Raw genomic sequence first — 16,772 nt, 5'->3', positions numbered from 1 at the left:
CCAGTTACCATTACACACAGAACAGTCTTGACTTGAGGAAAATTAACTTCATTGCCAATAAAAACAAACTTGGGTAATGAAAAGACAAGCATTAAAACAACATCTTTCCTCCCCCCTCCCCTAGTCTCCACTTCACTCTTTCATTCCCAACTCCTCTAACCCCTACTCCTAGAGGCTCAGGATGATGAGGAACAGCAGGCGGGTTATGGTCAGTACGTACTGGTTTCTTTCTCCTGCTCTTTCCTCCTCATACTCTTCTCCTTCTCCATGGGCTGCAGTCCTTCAGGCAATATCCATCTACTGTGGCGTGCAGTCCTCCACAGGCCGCAGTGGACACCTGCTCCAGGCCTGGGGCACCTCCTTCCCCTCCTCTCTCCTCTGACTTTGGTTTTCTCTCTGCTGTTTCTCAGTCTTTTTGTTCCTCCTCCTCTGCCTGGTTAGCATTTTTTGCCCTTTCTTAAGGCAGCCCTATCACTGATGGGCTCACCTGCCGGCATGGGAGCTGTCATGGCACCAGCTGGAACTGGCTGGAGCATGCTGTATCCAGCACTGGGCAGCCCCTGCCTCTCCTCACAGAGGTCCCTGCAGTCCCCCACTGCCAACACCTCGGCATGGACACCCAGTAACACTGTGCCAGATGTATGATTGTTATCGCCTGTATTCAAAACTGAATTTAGGTACCTTGATTAAAACCAGTTCAGAAAAGTTAATCCAAGAAGCCTGTCCAGCTGCCAGTTCACCTCAGAGATATCTGAATTCACAAAAGGTACCCTCCTATTGCTGTGGTATCGATCTGCTTTCTCATGTGACAAGTGACGATAGGATGCAAGAAAAAAGTCACAACTTGCACTGGGGGAGGTTAGGAAGAAATTCCCCATGGAGAGAGTGGACAAGCACTGGACTGGGCTGCCAGGGAAGTGGCAGAGTCCTTATCGCTGGAGGTATTTTGGAGGCATTTAAGAGATATGTGGTCCTTACATGCCCTTAAAAACAACCTTTATAGCTTAGCCTAATTCAGAGCCATAATGTTGATGTTAGGTTAGGGATGTACAAAATTTACTGTGCATTAACAAAACAGTAGAAGTAAATGTTTTCATCCAGCTAATTGACCAGTTTGTACACTGCATAGTCCACAAACTATGCCCAGATTGATCAGATAGGTTGATAAATCAACATTTGATAAGTTTTCATCTCTGTGCTTAATTTGATAAAAGCATTCAGAAGTCACCCCAACCAATAAATGAGTAAATAAATAAATAATAATATTAATAAAAGAATTAAATCATTTTATCAGTTTAAAACTAGCAGAAATGTTGAGGATACTCCCATATCTAAAGAGACCTCTCCAGTAACTGAAAACTTGTGGGTAATGTTTTCAATAGCTTAATGTTGCTGTTGTACATCAGATGAAAACTGACTAGATATAATTTGTAAGTTCTTTTAGGAAGCGAAGATAAGAACGATAAAGAGGATGTTTCAATATTTAATACCATTTATTTTCCTTTTAAATGCATTTAAAAATTTTAACAATGCAGTCTTAAAATGAGAGAAGCCTGATCTTACATATGCTAAACTTTATGAGAAACTGAATTCAATAAACACAAGTTACAATAATGAATTGCTGACATATTTGGTCATAAATTTGATACAACTAAGATACATCATGATAAATCTTCAGATAAAAAGCTTCATTTTAATTGTCAACATGACTTCATAGATACTTGAATTCATATTTAATTTCAATAAGCAAACTTGTCTTGTTCTGATTGTATACTTTATGACAAAAATATATTGATTTTTCCAGAAAAAAAAAAATAAAATCAAATATTACCAAAAGACTGAAACTTCATGAAAAAAAAAAAAAAGAAAAGAAAAAAAAGGAAAAACAAACAAACAAAAAAAAGATAAGGATTATTTGTATGAAGAACAGTGTGTCTTGATTTGGTGATTATGTGTGTCTTTCAGGATATGTAATAGGAAAGGATCTAATGTACTTCCCTAAAATTTTTGTGGGTTTGTCGTTTGTCTTTGTGTGTGTGTTTTTTAATAGTGGAATATGCATTACCTTAGATATATCAGTAGAATGGAAATTTGCCTTTTATAAACAGATTTGGATAGCGCACAGGAAAATCCCAAGTATTGAATCTGCTAGGGTAGGGTTTGTTTTATACATTTAAAGCTATTCAAAAATTAAAATAAATAAATAAATAAATAAATAAATAAATGAAAACAGCATTGCAATGAATCAGCAATTACAGTAAATACTATTTTAAATACTGCTCTGTTTGAATAATACTGTTATTCCACAGAAACAGAAGAATGCATGTAAGAAAAATACATGACCTATTATGTTTTTTTTTTTTCTAAAACATTCATTGGAATTGAACTTTATTCCATATTTTTTCATGAAGAAAAACTCCAAAACATAATTTCCAAATTTCTCCATTGAAATGGAGGCGCAGAAATACCATAGCTTTCCCAGATGACTTATAATTAATCCTTGTTGGTATTTTACATTACGTAGTTGGAGAGGGGGTGGACAGTGGGTAGGAAAAGAGCAGACATAAATCTGTGAGTAGAGGCAGGTGTCCAAGACTGCTTTTTCCCATGTGAGTGTTCCCTTGTCTGTTTGACCATCAGAAATCCCATAATCCTTCCTGCAGAAGGCTCCATCCAGCACGGCAGAACATCCCCATTCAGACCAGCACTTAAATGTCAATGCACTTTCAGAAGGCTTGGTCAGGAGGGTATCAACTCATTGTCCCACTTGCTGGATAATAATACTAAACACTAGGCTATTACAGAATGAAGTGGCAAGTTGATAACATGTTCTAAAATAAACATCCTGGCCTGCCCTTTCAAAATTTGATTGTAATTCTCTTCCCTCAAGAGAAATTTCCCTGCTCCTATTTCTTTTATCCTGTTAGCCTGAATGACATGAGGAGAGAAATCAAGGCACATGTACTGTGTTGCAGTGGTTAATTTTGCTGGGCACATCTGAGATGGCTATCGACTGATGGATGTTTCTCTTTTACTGAATGTTTTCAAGAGGCATTTCTACAAGCCTTTCACAGCAAGGTGGCACACCTCTGTGAGTCTGAGATTCAAATTCTACTAAGCAGGCACTGCTGAAAGTAACTCTGAAGGTACTTTGCTGCAAATCCACAAGGGTGGTTCTATGATTCCTATTAAAAATCATCTATTTTAAATGACAATAGGATGCTTGAATCCCTCTGTGGATCTGGGACTCCAGTCTCTTAATAGGTCTCAGTCTACTACCTAAGATTTGGAACATAACAGCTGAAATAGGGGTCGGGAGGAGGGGTGCAGGGGATTTTGGACTAGAATCCTATCTTACTAATAGGATGCATTTTGTCAGTATATATTAATCAATTTTGCTTTCCATTAAAGTGTAAATTTTGTGGTAAATTTCACATCTATTGGGAAACCACAGAAATGTCCTAAATACTGTCATCACCCTAATAGTATTTTCAGAAGGTTTTAAACTGCTTTTATATAGCCAAAATTGTTTTCTCAGCATCCGATGATTATTTTTAAAAAAGCAGAGCACCTATATGTCCATACAGAGCTCCAACTTTTCATTTTCTCACTCTGTGTATTAAAGGAGACATCTTTCAGCATGTCTTACATAGTCAGTAAGAAAGTAGGACTAAGTCTTCAACAGAGGGAAAAGAACTGGCAAATAACCACAGCCATGTCAGCAGATTCAAGTACTGACTTTTGAGGCTGCTACAACTAAAACCAACATATCCATTTCATCCATGCTCTATCCTGAAGGTTCAGAAGGTGAGAGGCAACTCTTGCTATGTATAAACAGCCATCTACAGAATATTTGACAAAGAAATTTTATTGTCTTAAAATGGCTTTGCTTCTACCACCCACAGTGTAGAAATACAACAGTGGAGCTTGTAAACCAGCTTCCATCCTGTTCTAATGATAGTTTAACAACCAGAAGAACTATAATGTTTAAATATAGAATTATTTCTGTTTACACATTTAACTATCCCCAGTGTTTCAGGGACTTTGGCAGTTTACATAATAACCTCTGAACAATAGATTTGTGCAGTCTACACTGGGTGAAATAATACAGCCATCCTTTAAGGGATTAAAAGTTCTAGCGTTTATGTTGATTTTTTTTTAAATTGCGGTTAATCCTGTCTTTGATATGCAATGCCTGTGTTGGCAGCCTCCTGATGCTGACAGCATCTAGATTCAGTTCAGGAGCTCCAGCTTAAATTTGCCACTCCAGCCAGACTTACAGGCACCAGACACTATGGTGATTTCTATGCTAGTAAATAGAACAGAGTACAAAGGCTAGCCTGCTGAGCAACGGGATATTTAGATAAGAAACATAAAGTAAATCATGCATCTGAAATGTTCTCTTGGTCTCTTGTAGATTTAAGTACTAATGCACCTATAGGTCCAGGTACTTGGAGACTGGAATCCATTCTTGCTGTTAGGTACCTTGTGTCCTAAGGAAGTTGCCTGCTTGAAATATTAGCTAATATCACTCACATTCAGCTAATATTTAGCAACTTTCCTTGCAAAGTTTCTTTTTTTTTTTTTTCTTTACATTTCACATAAAACTCAACCACTGTTAGACTGAGATTTGAATTCACTCAGTTCCTTCAAAATTCAAAGTGAAATTTGGGATGTGGTTTGACTATATTGAGCTGGTCCATTAAACATTTGATCCAACACTAATTTTATCAAGTAAAATTGTTCTCAGCTTCTTTTTACCTTCATAGAATTATCTTGTACTATATTTATTTATAGCACTGACTGAATGAATGACATGTATATTAACCAGACTGTCCTCAACATGCAGTTGTTATTGGTTTTGTTTTTTCTTCACATACTTCACATTAATGCAGATCCTTCACAGATGTATCCAAAAGTACAACCAGACATTGCTAAACTGATAAAATAAATAATAATAAAAAGCTTTTATTGTTTTCTCACTTTTGAGAAAAACAATATTAGTTGAGTCAATCTCTCGTGATTTCATGATTTCCTTATAGAAGTATGAACTGCTGTGCTTGGAATTTGGTCCAAGGTCATGGGAAGCCCAGCCAAGTCTCACAGCCTGAAAGGTCAGAAGGAAGGTAGTGAATCTGTAGCCCGCTCAACAGAGGCCTCAGGACTTCTGGTTATTATTCCTGCCTGAACTAAAGCTTTGACATCTTTTTTGATTCAGATCCCAGTGACTACACCAGAAGTACAATGAAGTAATGCCCTCTGAGTGTTGGTTCTACTCTCTTTAGCTGACATTTCTAAACTGTTATGATTTTTCCTTGGACTAACAGGGACACACAGGATACAGGTTGAAAACTGCAATAGTAAGCTGCATCTTCTAGGGGTAAAAAAAAAAAAAAAAAAAGTGATGTAGAGAATCTGCTTTTGTTTTACAGTTATAAAAAAAAAAAAAAAAAGAAATCCAGATTATTTTTCTTTGACATCATGTTTCATAAGAACTGTTTCATAGAGATTAAAAAGAAAAGCAATATTCTTTTTCACTAACTATATATTTTCTTTGCATTGCCAAAGAAAAGTCAACGTACTTCCACTGCCATCAAATCAAAGGTGGTAAAATTGTCTTTAGAAACTAATCAGTCCTTCAGAGTTGGAGGTCTGTTCAGGAACTTTGCTGTTACTAAACAGCATGGATAAAATACATTTGGCCAATGTGCGCTCTTGGTTTATATCAGCACATATATTCTCCAGCACTAAACACAGCTGTTAAATAGTGAGTGAAGGAAAAAGGCTGTGCATTACTGTGAGCGTTTCTCCATTTCATAACCTGAAGCACATGTTTGTGTTGAGCTCTGCTAACAGGCAACCACAACACCATTAGCCACTTCTTTTTCCCCACTGTTGGTAGTGTTTTTAAGGATAGTGTGGGAGATGTAGCTATGAAAGACGGAAAGAAAGAAGGCACCAGAAAGGCAGACAGGATGGCAGGCAGACAGGAAGGCAGGAAGGCAGGAAAGAAAAAAAGAAAAGGAAAAAGAAAAAGAAAAAGAAAAAGAAAAAGAAAAAGAAAAAGAAAAAGAAAAAGAAAAAGATAAAGAAAAAGAAAAAGAAAAAGAAAAAGAAAAAGAAAAAGAAAAAGAAAAAGAAAAAGAAAAAGAAAAAGAAAAAGAAAAAGAAAAAGAAAAAGAAAAAGAAAAGGAAAAGAAAAGGAAAAGGAAAAGGAAAAGAAAAAGAAAAGGAAAAGGAAAAGGAAAAGAAAAAGAAAAAGAAAAAGAAAAAGAAAAAGAAAAAGAAAAAGAAAAAGAAAAAGAAAAAGAAAAAGAAAAAGAAAAAGAAAAAGAAAAAGAAAAAGAAAAAGAGAAAAAGAAAAAGAGAGAGAAAAAAGAGAGAGAAAGAGAAAGAGAGAGAGAGAGAGAAAGAGAAAGAGAGAAAGAGAAAGAGAGAGAGAGAGAGAAAGAGAAAGAGAAAGAGAAAGAGAAAGAGAAAGAGAAAGAGAAAGAGAAAGAGAAAGAGAAAGAGAAAGAGAAAGAGAAAGAGAAAGAGAAAGAGAGAAAGAGAAAGAGAAAGAGAAAGAGAGAGAGAGAGAGAGAGAGAAAGAGAAAGAAAGAGAGAGAGAGAAAGAGAAAGAAAGGGAAAGAAAGAAAGAAAGAAAAAAAGAAGAAAGAAAGAAAGAAAAAAGAAAGAAAGAAAGAAAAAAGAAAGAAAGAAAGAAAGAAAGAAAGAAAGAAAGAAAGAAAGAAAGAAAGAAAGAAAGAAGGAAAGAGAAAGAAAGAGAAAGAAAGAAGAAAAGAAAGGAAGAGAAAGAAAAGAAAGGAAGAGAAAGAAAAGGAAGAAAGGATCGTTTCAAAAACTGAACAAAAAATACAGGGCTAAATTTCCATCATAGTTGTGCCCTAGTAAAGCTTATTACCACAGGTCAAAGGTGGAGACATTTTAAATTCTGATTTTGAAAAGTGGTGACAATTCAGTATCTCTATGTTTATCACTCATACATCTGGTTTATATCTGGGCATGGTTATAATTTGTTAGCATCTTGAAGTATTTTTCTTTTCTTTATTATACTTGAGTATACTGTGTCTAGATAGATGTCCTAGCAGTTAATTGACATAACGGAAAGGATTGCAAATATTAACATAAGACAAAGCAATATATAAACTAATCCTAGGAATGTAAGGAAGTTGTCAAAGATTGTTAAAATACAGAGTGAATGCAATGATAAATAAACCATAGCACATACAAAGTCTTTTCACAGCATTTTAATATAGGATAATAGCTTGATACAGAAATGATATAAATAATCAGTAACAACTAAAGAGCTCAACTGTACTTCAGGGATGGAGGTATAACTACAACTTTTTCACATACAGGATGTTTATACTTCATAGACATACTGCATGACTTCTGTTAAGCTCAAGAATGGCAAACGACCTATTACATTAAAGAAAGACTCATTTAGTACTACACTACAAATGTGTAAAGCTAAATCAAGTGAAGTCTATGAATATAATGCAAACTGGTATAACAATAGAAACTCAACAAATAAAACTCAGTGTTGTGGTACCAAGTATATGCAATGTGATCCAGGAATTAGGACATTGAAAATAAGAAATCAGCGAAACCAATCTGCCATTGAGTTTGCAACTATTAAGTCTTACATTTAAACCATCTGCTAAAAAAGTTGGGGTGCAGAATATCTCTTAGAGTGCTATTCCAGCTCTTGGCACCAGAGTTAAGACCAGTGGTACCTCTTAGCTCTTTTAAGGATACAGGGTTACTTGTATATTTATAGTCCAAAAGCTCAAGGAAATAATTTTTTCTCAAGAAAAAAAAAAATATTTTTCCTTATATGCATTCACCGTTTCTGCTGTTAAGACCACCCAGTAACAGTACTGTCATTGACGCCATCTCGTACACCTGAAATCCAATGCACCTAAACTACTGAACTGGAAAGAAAATAATAATAATAATATCCTGGCACAAGTTTCTGTGATGATTTTAAATTATTTTAAAGGTAGGGAATATATGTCATGAAAATCCTTTATCAAAGATATAAGTAAAACAGAAATTCATTAATCAGCCCAGATCCTTGCGTAACTCAATATTAGGTATAGCTAGTTATAATTATAGTTATATTTCTATAGCTAGTTCTTATAGCTATAATTATATTGTTACAACTAGTTCTTATTTATTCCATAAAAAAATAAATCATCGAGTATAATAAGGAAAATGGTTTAATAAAATTTTGTCTTGATTTTGGGGAGAATACGGTGATTATAATGAACTACTTTTTGAGTTAATATATCTTCTTCCCATGATGACATACAAATTAGAAAAAGGTCATAAAACTGATCAAAACAAGACATACAATTGGTTGCTGTTTTTGTTTAAATTTTAAGTGCTGTACTGATACAAAGATGTAAATTACAATTTGGAAATCCCTAGTTTTCTTGTAAGTGATAAAATATATCCAAGCCCACTGACTCCTCATTAATCTACCCTAAATTCCACTTTCTCCCACACTTAGAAACATCAGTGTGTTTTTCAAATAATGTCCTCTGAAGAATTTATTGCTGTTTTGTCTATTCTTATTTCTAGACTTGTATATGACGTACACAATCTTAAAACACAGTAAATTATGAAAAGAATATAGAGCTATTTCCCTTTATCGGAAAACTGTCTGCATCTTGCTTTTTTTTTTCCCCTCTCACTCACTGATACTGTATTGCCAGAAATGATGTCATGCTATTCATATCATATCTCACAATAACACTTTTCTAGAGTAAAACCTTAATCTCCTAAATCCAGTGTACAGTGGCTGTCCAAACAGAATAGATGTCTCTCTTTTTTTAATAAAAGCCAGGTGATAAATTAAGTGCTTCTGATAAATGAGAACCCCACGGTTCTGTGGATCTAATTCTCCCATAGAGAGAAATATTTGACCAAGCATAATGTGTTTCTTATGAGGAAGGTATCTTTCACAAAGGAAACAAAGCATGGAATTTCTGTAACATTCCTTGCATAAATATTCTTATAAATATATTACATATGGAAATAATAATAAAAAACTGCGCTACTTTCATCACTCTTTTTGGCCCAGGAAACAATAAATAGGTAGAAATCCTAGCCAATTTTTTCAAAGCTCGATGTCTGAAGGTAGTCCTATAAATTGTACCTATGTGAAAGCAATTTTCAGAGGTACTGAGAACAGTTCTCACTGATTCCCACATGTATATATAAGTGCTTATTTCTAGACACTCAACTTCAAAAATTTTGGCATGTAATTCAGCTATATAAACTCGGGATTTGTCCCAATAAAAATAAAAGCAAGATTTATCATTGGTTCTCCTGATATTTACTGTCTCTATCTAGCTACTTCTATGGTCCCATCAACATAGCTTTTGAGCACCTCCCAAGATTTAAAAATTAAAAACAATAAATCTCTCTCTCTCTCTTATTTCCTGTCTTCCCAGTCTATAGAGCACAGTTTGATTCATTTATTTGGCTCTGCTCTTTCAGTCTGTGAGTTTGGGTAAAAGCTCAGGGAAAAATAAAAAAATACAAAAATAAAAATAAAAAGGATTCTCTTTCTGAAGAATAATTTAGAGATACTCTAACTAGCTTTTCGACAAGTGATACTGGAACGCAGTTCAGGCTATTTTGCACCTCTGAGAAGCAATGCTTATACTTTCAATTGCATTTCTCTGTGGTCATGCTGTCTCATGCATGAATCAGCTCTTTTGCAGCTACTTTGGGCTAATCCTACTCTCCAGTGTGGCCTGAAGAATAGGCATGCTATAAGTTAAATAGTGGAATTCCATTGGTTTGTTCCAGAAGTGTTGAGGCCTGCAACCATGCTGTCTCAGGGGTGAGCTGCACACACACATCTCTCCCAGACCGCTCATGTTTAGTTCAGGTCCTCTCACAGGGAGCCATGTCCACCAGCTCACACTGGCTGACTCCACTTCCCAGCGCTTGCCTTGCTCATAGTGTTTCGCTGACATATCTTGAGCTGAGGGGGGGGTTGGGATCCAAAATTATCCCAGAGGCCGGAAGGATACAAGCTGTGGAGCTGTGACCTGCAGTTAGGCAGAATGGTCCACGATAAAGCAGCACCTCTTGCTAAAACCTGCTCACTCCATCCTCAGGGAGTTTTCTTGAGTCCCTCTGGACACTTCCCCAGTCTTTTGGGGAATTATAGTCTCTACTTTGGAAAAGGACTAAAAATAGTTTCCGTTACCTTAAAACCAATTGGTTGTTATTCCCTATGAAACCTCTCTATATATATACATATATATGTACATATATATATATATATAAATTATTGTTTTACATGAGTACACCAAAACTTCACAAGAGAGGCCCTCAATTCTGTTCTGTGATCTGTGTGGTCCACGCAAAGAATGTCATGATTTTGTGTTCAGGGTAGCATGTTGCTAAGCAGAGCCTACTGTTGTGCTTCAAACAAATAGTGGCTTTCTTGGTTTATGAAACTTCATTCCTGGGAATGAAGAGTTACATTAGTCAAGTCTGAGAGGGATTAATTTCTGCACCAGCAGAGGCAGGTGTGTGTTCTGGGAGAAGAAACAGTTCTGGCCCATGCAGATGGAAACTGCCTTTTTCAGGCATTCAGTAGCACTGCTGGGAAAGATTCCCATTTTCTTACTGACTTCATTGCAAGACAACTCTCCAGATAGAGCTGGAAAGTTCAGGGAAAACAATTTTCGTCCAAGTGCTCTTTTCTACTTTGACAGATATTCCTTCCTTCCTTCCTTCCTTCCTTCCTTCCTTCCTTCCTTCCTTCCTTCCTTCCCTCCTTCCTTCCCTCCTTCCCTCCTTCCTTCCCTCCTTCCTTCCTTCCTTCCCTCCCTCCCTCCCTCCTTCCTTCCTTCCTTGCTTCCTTCCTTCCTTCCTTCCTTCCTTCCTTCCTTCCTTCCTTCCTTCCTTCCTTCCTCCCTCTTTTAAAAGAAATATATATTATTTCAGTTTGGCCCTGAGGAAGGTGGAGATGATGCAGTTTCTGTCTAATACAGATCTGAACTAAGCATGAATTGCCAAGGACATTCACTACTGATATATTAGTCCATAATGAAGCACAAGGTTTGTAGAGATGTTGAATAGTGCAAAGGATTTTAATGATTTCTCCAGGAGAGAAAAAATGGAGGTGGAGAGATGTTGGCCATAAAACACCTCAGATACTACCCGAGGGAAAACAATTAAAACAGTTAAAGTTTTCACCATTTACGTTTGTTCATCTCTGACTGCCAGAAAAAAAAAAAAACTGGAGTACTTAAGTGAAACAGAAAAGACTATGTTTCTCCCCATGAAGGCACTTGAATCTGGCTATGATCAGAGTAACAAACTTACACTCTTTAGACATTAATACCAAACAATAATAGTAAAGGTTGCATAACTTAGCATTTGCTAGTACATACCTATTTTTAGGTAGCCATGTTTTACAGAGCTTTTCCAGTGGTTTAGAGGAGGCTGTCTTTTTTATTTATATTTTTTTCAGTAGATTTAATAATAAGAAAAACTGTTATATTCAATTTCTTGCTGGAATGATTTTACACCAGTGTTTAGCAACATGGAAAAAAAAAAAAATAGCAGCAATATTTAACAAAAAAGGTACCGAAAGGCTCTTTGCAAAACAATGCAGACATTTACTCTGTGCCTTTCTACTAATTAAAAAAAAAAAAAAAAAAAGGATGGGACATTTACTTTAAATGTTGAAAAATGAAATTTAGAGTCTGAGCAGTGAAGCAGGTTGCTGAGAGAAGCTGTGGAGTCTTCCTCCTTGGAGATCTTCAGAAGCCATCTGTACCTGGTCCTGGGCAACCTACAAGGTGATTGGGCAAGATGACTTCCAGAGGTCATTAGAGGTTCTATGACTTCTCTACCACAGTCATTAAGCATGTCCATGACACTGTGTTCACTTGCCACACCATGAGACTAACAGGGTAGTAGAGTTTGCCTGGAGTTCAAATAAATAGCATGTGCTCCCACATCTGACTGCTGAGGTGTTCATGCAACAAACCACAGCATGCACAGCTTAGGACTTCTCAGAGAAACACTGCAAAAGCAATAGCACTATTTTCCTAATTTTCCCAATATTGCACATGAAGTGGAGTAAAGAATTTAATTCAAGTATCTTGATCCAACACATATGTTACAATTTTATGTTCTCTCTGTTAGGTATATACTTTTTTTGTTTTGTTTTGTTTTGTTTTGTTTTTCACATAAAACCCATGAATACATCTAAATTGTATAGGAAAAATAGCTTGTTTTCAGTGGAGTTCCTGCAAATCGTCTAGTATGTAAGGTAAGTATCTGTCAGGTGCTGTATCATACTATGTTTTGTATTTCATATTCTTTTGTTTTTTTAAGCTGCTTGCATATTGCCAAGTATAAAAACTAGGAGTTATTCCAAATAGCTTTCCACAAAGTATTTTTCTTTTTCTATATTTATTTTTTTAGCAGGCTCGGAAATTTAAAATATTTTCCTACACATGACTTTCCTACTGAGGCCAGGGCTGGGTGATAATTCATAACGATAACAGATAATGAAAAATAATGGTTTTGTCAATGTTTGCAAATGGCACATTTGAAAGTGATGTCATTATTTATAGGATCAGAGTGATGCCCATATACAATGATCTCAGATCTAGAATGTAAATTAAAATGATATGGTGTGATTTTGTCAGATGTGATGCCCTAGACTTCAGGGAGAAAAAAGCAAGGCTCTTACCTTCACATTGAAATACTTTAAAATAAAATAATGGACAGTTGAGATGCCAACTTAAAAAACTTCTCCATTTTGCATGTAGTTAGACATTTATTTGGGCCATACATTATCCTAGGGCATGCTTTTGAAAATCTTAATGGTCTAACTGGCAGAGACTCCACAATACATTATTCCTGTATTCTTCAAACACCTATATCACTTCAACTAGCTAGAGGAGACAATTAGAATAAATATTTTACTAAAAATGTTCTAAGCTAAATAGCTGGCTCTGTGCTATTATTTCTATTTATGGGTTCCTAATGAACATTAAGAATGTGCTGAAGATATTCTAACAGATGGATAACAAGGAAGTTCTGTACATAATTTACATTAGCATACTTATGTCGTTCACAGCAAAGCACGGATTTCACAAAAATAAAGTTTAATCTGATTTCTTTAAACAATCTTGTCATATGGGGGAGGCAGTTCTTACAATTTTAATTCCTTTCTCATGATAATTATTAGTTGCTTAATATGGCTGCTCTTAAAACTGAGGGAAATGTAAGATCCTCGCTTTCACTTAGAAGGAAATGGAAGAAGAGGAGAATGAGGAAGAGGCATTTAATGCATTTTTTGCCTCTGCTTTAAACACAAGTGGTGGGCTAAGCACACGTGAGCAAAAGTGGTGGGCTGGGCACAAGCTGCCCTGAGTTGGAGCACCATGACTGTGAAAACTCCCAGACAACCTTGAACTTGTGCAGGATTTGCTGCTCCAGCTGGATGTATGTAAGTCCATGGGGCCTGATGGGATTCATCCCAGGGCACTCAAAGAGCTGGCTGATGTCATCGTGGGACTTCTCTCAATTATATTTTGAGGGTCTTGGGAATCTGGAGAGGTCCCAGTTGATGGAAGCTGGCAAATGTGGTCCCAGTTTTCAAGAAGGGCAATTACAGGCCTGTCAGTCTCACTTCAGTGCCTGGTAAAATTATGGAGAAGATTATTCCAGGAGTTATTGAAAAATACCTAAAGGAAAATGCAGCCATTGGTCATAGCCAACACAGGTTCGTGAGGGGAAGGTCCTGCTTAACAAACTTAATTCCCTTTTATGATGAGGTCACCCACCTAGCTGACCAAGGGAAGCCAGTTGACGTAATCTTTCTGGATTTTAGTAAAGCTTTCAATACTTTCTCTACCAATATCCTTCTGGACAAAATGACCAGAATACAGTTAGATAAAAGCATAATAAGATGGGTAAACAATTGCCTGATGGGTCAGGCCCAAATGGTTCTTGTAAATAGGGTTACAACAGGATGGTGACCTGCCACTAGTGGGGTTCCCCAGGGCTCCATTTTAGGGTCAGTCCTCTTCAATGTTTTCATAAATGATTTGGATGTAGGACTTGAAAGTTTTTCGAGCAAGTTCATGGACAATAGCAAATTGGGTGGAACTGTTGACTCCATCGAGGGCGGTGAGGCCTTGCAGTTTGGAGACTTGGGCAATCACCAACAATACGAAGTTTAACAAGAGCAAGTGCCAGATTCTGCACTTGGGAAGTGGTAACCCTGGCTATACATACAAGCTGGGGGACAAGATTCAGCCCCACAGACAGAGATCTGGAGGTTTTGGTCAAGAGCAAGCTGAACATGAGCCAGCAGTGTGCCTTGGCAGCCAGGAGGTCCAACCATACGCTGGTGCACATCAAGCATGGCACTGTTAGCCAGTCAAGGGAAGTGATTGTCCCGCTCTACTCTGTGCTGGTGCAGCCTCACCTCAAATACTGTGTGCAGTTCTGGGCACCACAGTATAAGAAAGATAGAAAACTTTTAGAGAGTGTCCAGAGGAGGGCTACAAAGATGGTGCAGGATCTGGAGGGGAGAACGTATGAGGAGCAGCTGAAGTCCCTTGGTTTGTTCAGCTTGGAGAAGAGGAGACTGAGGGGAGGCTTCATGGTGGCCTGCAGCTTCCTCATGAGGGGAGCGGAGGGGCAGGTGCTGATCTCTTTTTATATTGGATTTACATGGCAAAGTTTTGGCAGCGGTGGGCTACAGGGGTGGCCTGTGTGAGAAGAATCCAGAAGCTGCCCCATGCTAGATAAGGGCCAGTTTCAGCTGGCTCCAAAGGGACCCACTGCTGGCCAGAGCCAAGCCAATAAGTGACGTTGTTTGCACTTCTGTGAGAGCAGACTTAAGAAAGAAAAAAAAAAAAAAAAAAAAGGAAAGAGAAAAGAGAAAAGAAAAGGAAAGAGAAAAGGAGGAAAGGGAAGGGAAGGGAAGGGAAGGGAAGGGAAGGGAAGGGAAGGGAAGGGAAGGGAAGGGAAGGGAAGGGAAGGGAAGGGAAGGGAAGGGAAGGGAAGGGAAGGGAAGGGAAGGGAAGGGAAGGGAAGGGAAGGGAAGGGAAGGGAAGGGAAGGGAAGGGAAGGAAGGGAAGGGAAGGGAAGGGAAGAAAAAGAAAGAAAAGGAAAGGAAAGGAAAGGAAAGGAAAGGAAAGGAAAGGAAAGGAAAGGAAAGGAAAGGAAAGGAAAGGAAAGGAAAGGAAAGGAAAGGAAAGGAAAGGAAAGGAAAGGAAAGGAAAGGAAAGGAAAGGAAAGGAAAGGAAAGGAAAGGAAAGGAAAGGAAAGGAAAGGAAAGGAAAGGAAAGGAAAGGAAAGGAAAGGAAAGGAAAGGAAAGGAAAGGAAAGGAAAGGAAAGGAAAGGAAAGGAAAGGAAAGGAAAGGAAAGGAAAGGAAAGGAAAGGAAAGGAAAGGAAAGGAAAGGAAAGAAAAGAAAAGAAAAGAAAAGAAAAGAAAAGAAAAGAAAAGAAAAGAAAAGAAAAGAAAAGAAAAGAAAAGAAAAGAAAAGAAAAGAAAAGAAAAGAAAAGAAAAAAGAAAAAAAGAAAAGAAAACTGCTGTGCAACAGCAGCTGGGAGAGTGAGGAGTGAGAACAAGCCCTGCAGGCACCAAGGTGAGTGCAGCAGGAGGGCAGGAGGTGCTCCAGGCACAGAGCAGAAGTACCCCTGCAGCCTGTGGAGAGGCCCCTGGTGGAGCAGGCTGTCCCCCTGCAGCCCATGGGTCCCACACGGAGCAGATCTCCACGCTGCAGCCTGTGGAGGAGCCCCCGGTGGAGAAGGTGGATGTGGCTTGGAGGAGGCCGCGGCCCATGGAGAGCCCCCGCAGGAGCAGGCCCCAGGCCAGAGCTGCAGCCCGTGGAGAGGAGCCCACGCAGGAGCAGGGGGTCTGGGGGGAGCTGCTGCCCGTGGGGGACCCGTGCTGGAGCAGTTTGCTTCTGGGGGATGGACCCCGTGGTTTGGAGCCATGTGGAGCCATTCTTCTTCTTGAAGAGCTGCTGCTTGTGGGCAGCCCCCGCAGGCTCAGTTCAGGAAGGACGGCATCCCGTGGGAGGGACCCCCACATGGAGAAAGGCCAGAGAGGGACTGTGAAGGAGTGGCAGAATCAAAGCATCAGGTACTGACCACAGCCCCTGTTCCCCATTCCCTTGTGCTGCTTGGGGGGAGGAGGTGGTGGAGGGTGGATGGGGGAGAAGGTGTTTTTAGTTTGTTTCCTTTGTTTCTCATGTCTCAATCTTGTTATTAATAGGTAATAAATTATATTAATCTCAGTATGCTGAGTCTGTTTTGCCCGTGACGATAATTGTAGAGTGATCTCCCTGTCCTTATCTCAAACCTTGAGCCCTTTTCATCATATTTTCTCCCCCTTTCCCTTTGAGGAAGGGGAGTGAGAAATGTAGCTCAGCTGCCCAGCTGGGTTAAACCACCACACTTCTCTCTGGTAACCAGCGACAGGACCTGAGGGAACAGCATGGAGCTGCAACAGGGGCGGTTCAGGCTGCATATCAGGAAAAGTTTTTTTGCACCGAGAAGGTAGTCAGGTGCTTGAACAGGCTCCTCAGGGAAGTGGTCACAGCACCAAGCCTGCCGGAGTTCAAGAAGCATGTGGATAATGCTCTCAGACACACGGTCTGATTTTTTGGGTGGTCCTTTGGGGACCCAGGAGTTGGACTCGAGAGTCTTTGTGAGTCCCTTCCAACTCAGGATATTCTATGATTCTAAGAGACATTTTT

Source organism: Anser brachyrhynchus (assembly GCF_964034855.1).
Source record: "Anser brachyrhynchus genome assembly, chromosome: 1".
In the NCBI taxonomy this organism is placed as follows: domain Eukaryota; kingdom Metazoa; phylum Chordata; class Aves; order Anseriformes; family Anatidae; genus Anser; species Anser brachyrhynchus.
The sequence above is the reverse complement of the archived record's forward strand: the minus strand, read 5'-3'. Positions refer to the sequence as shown.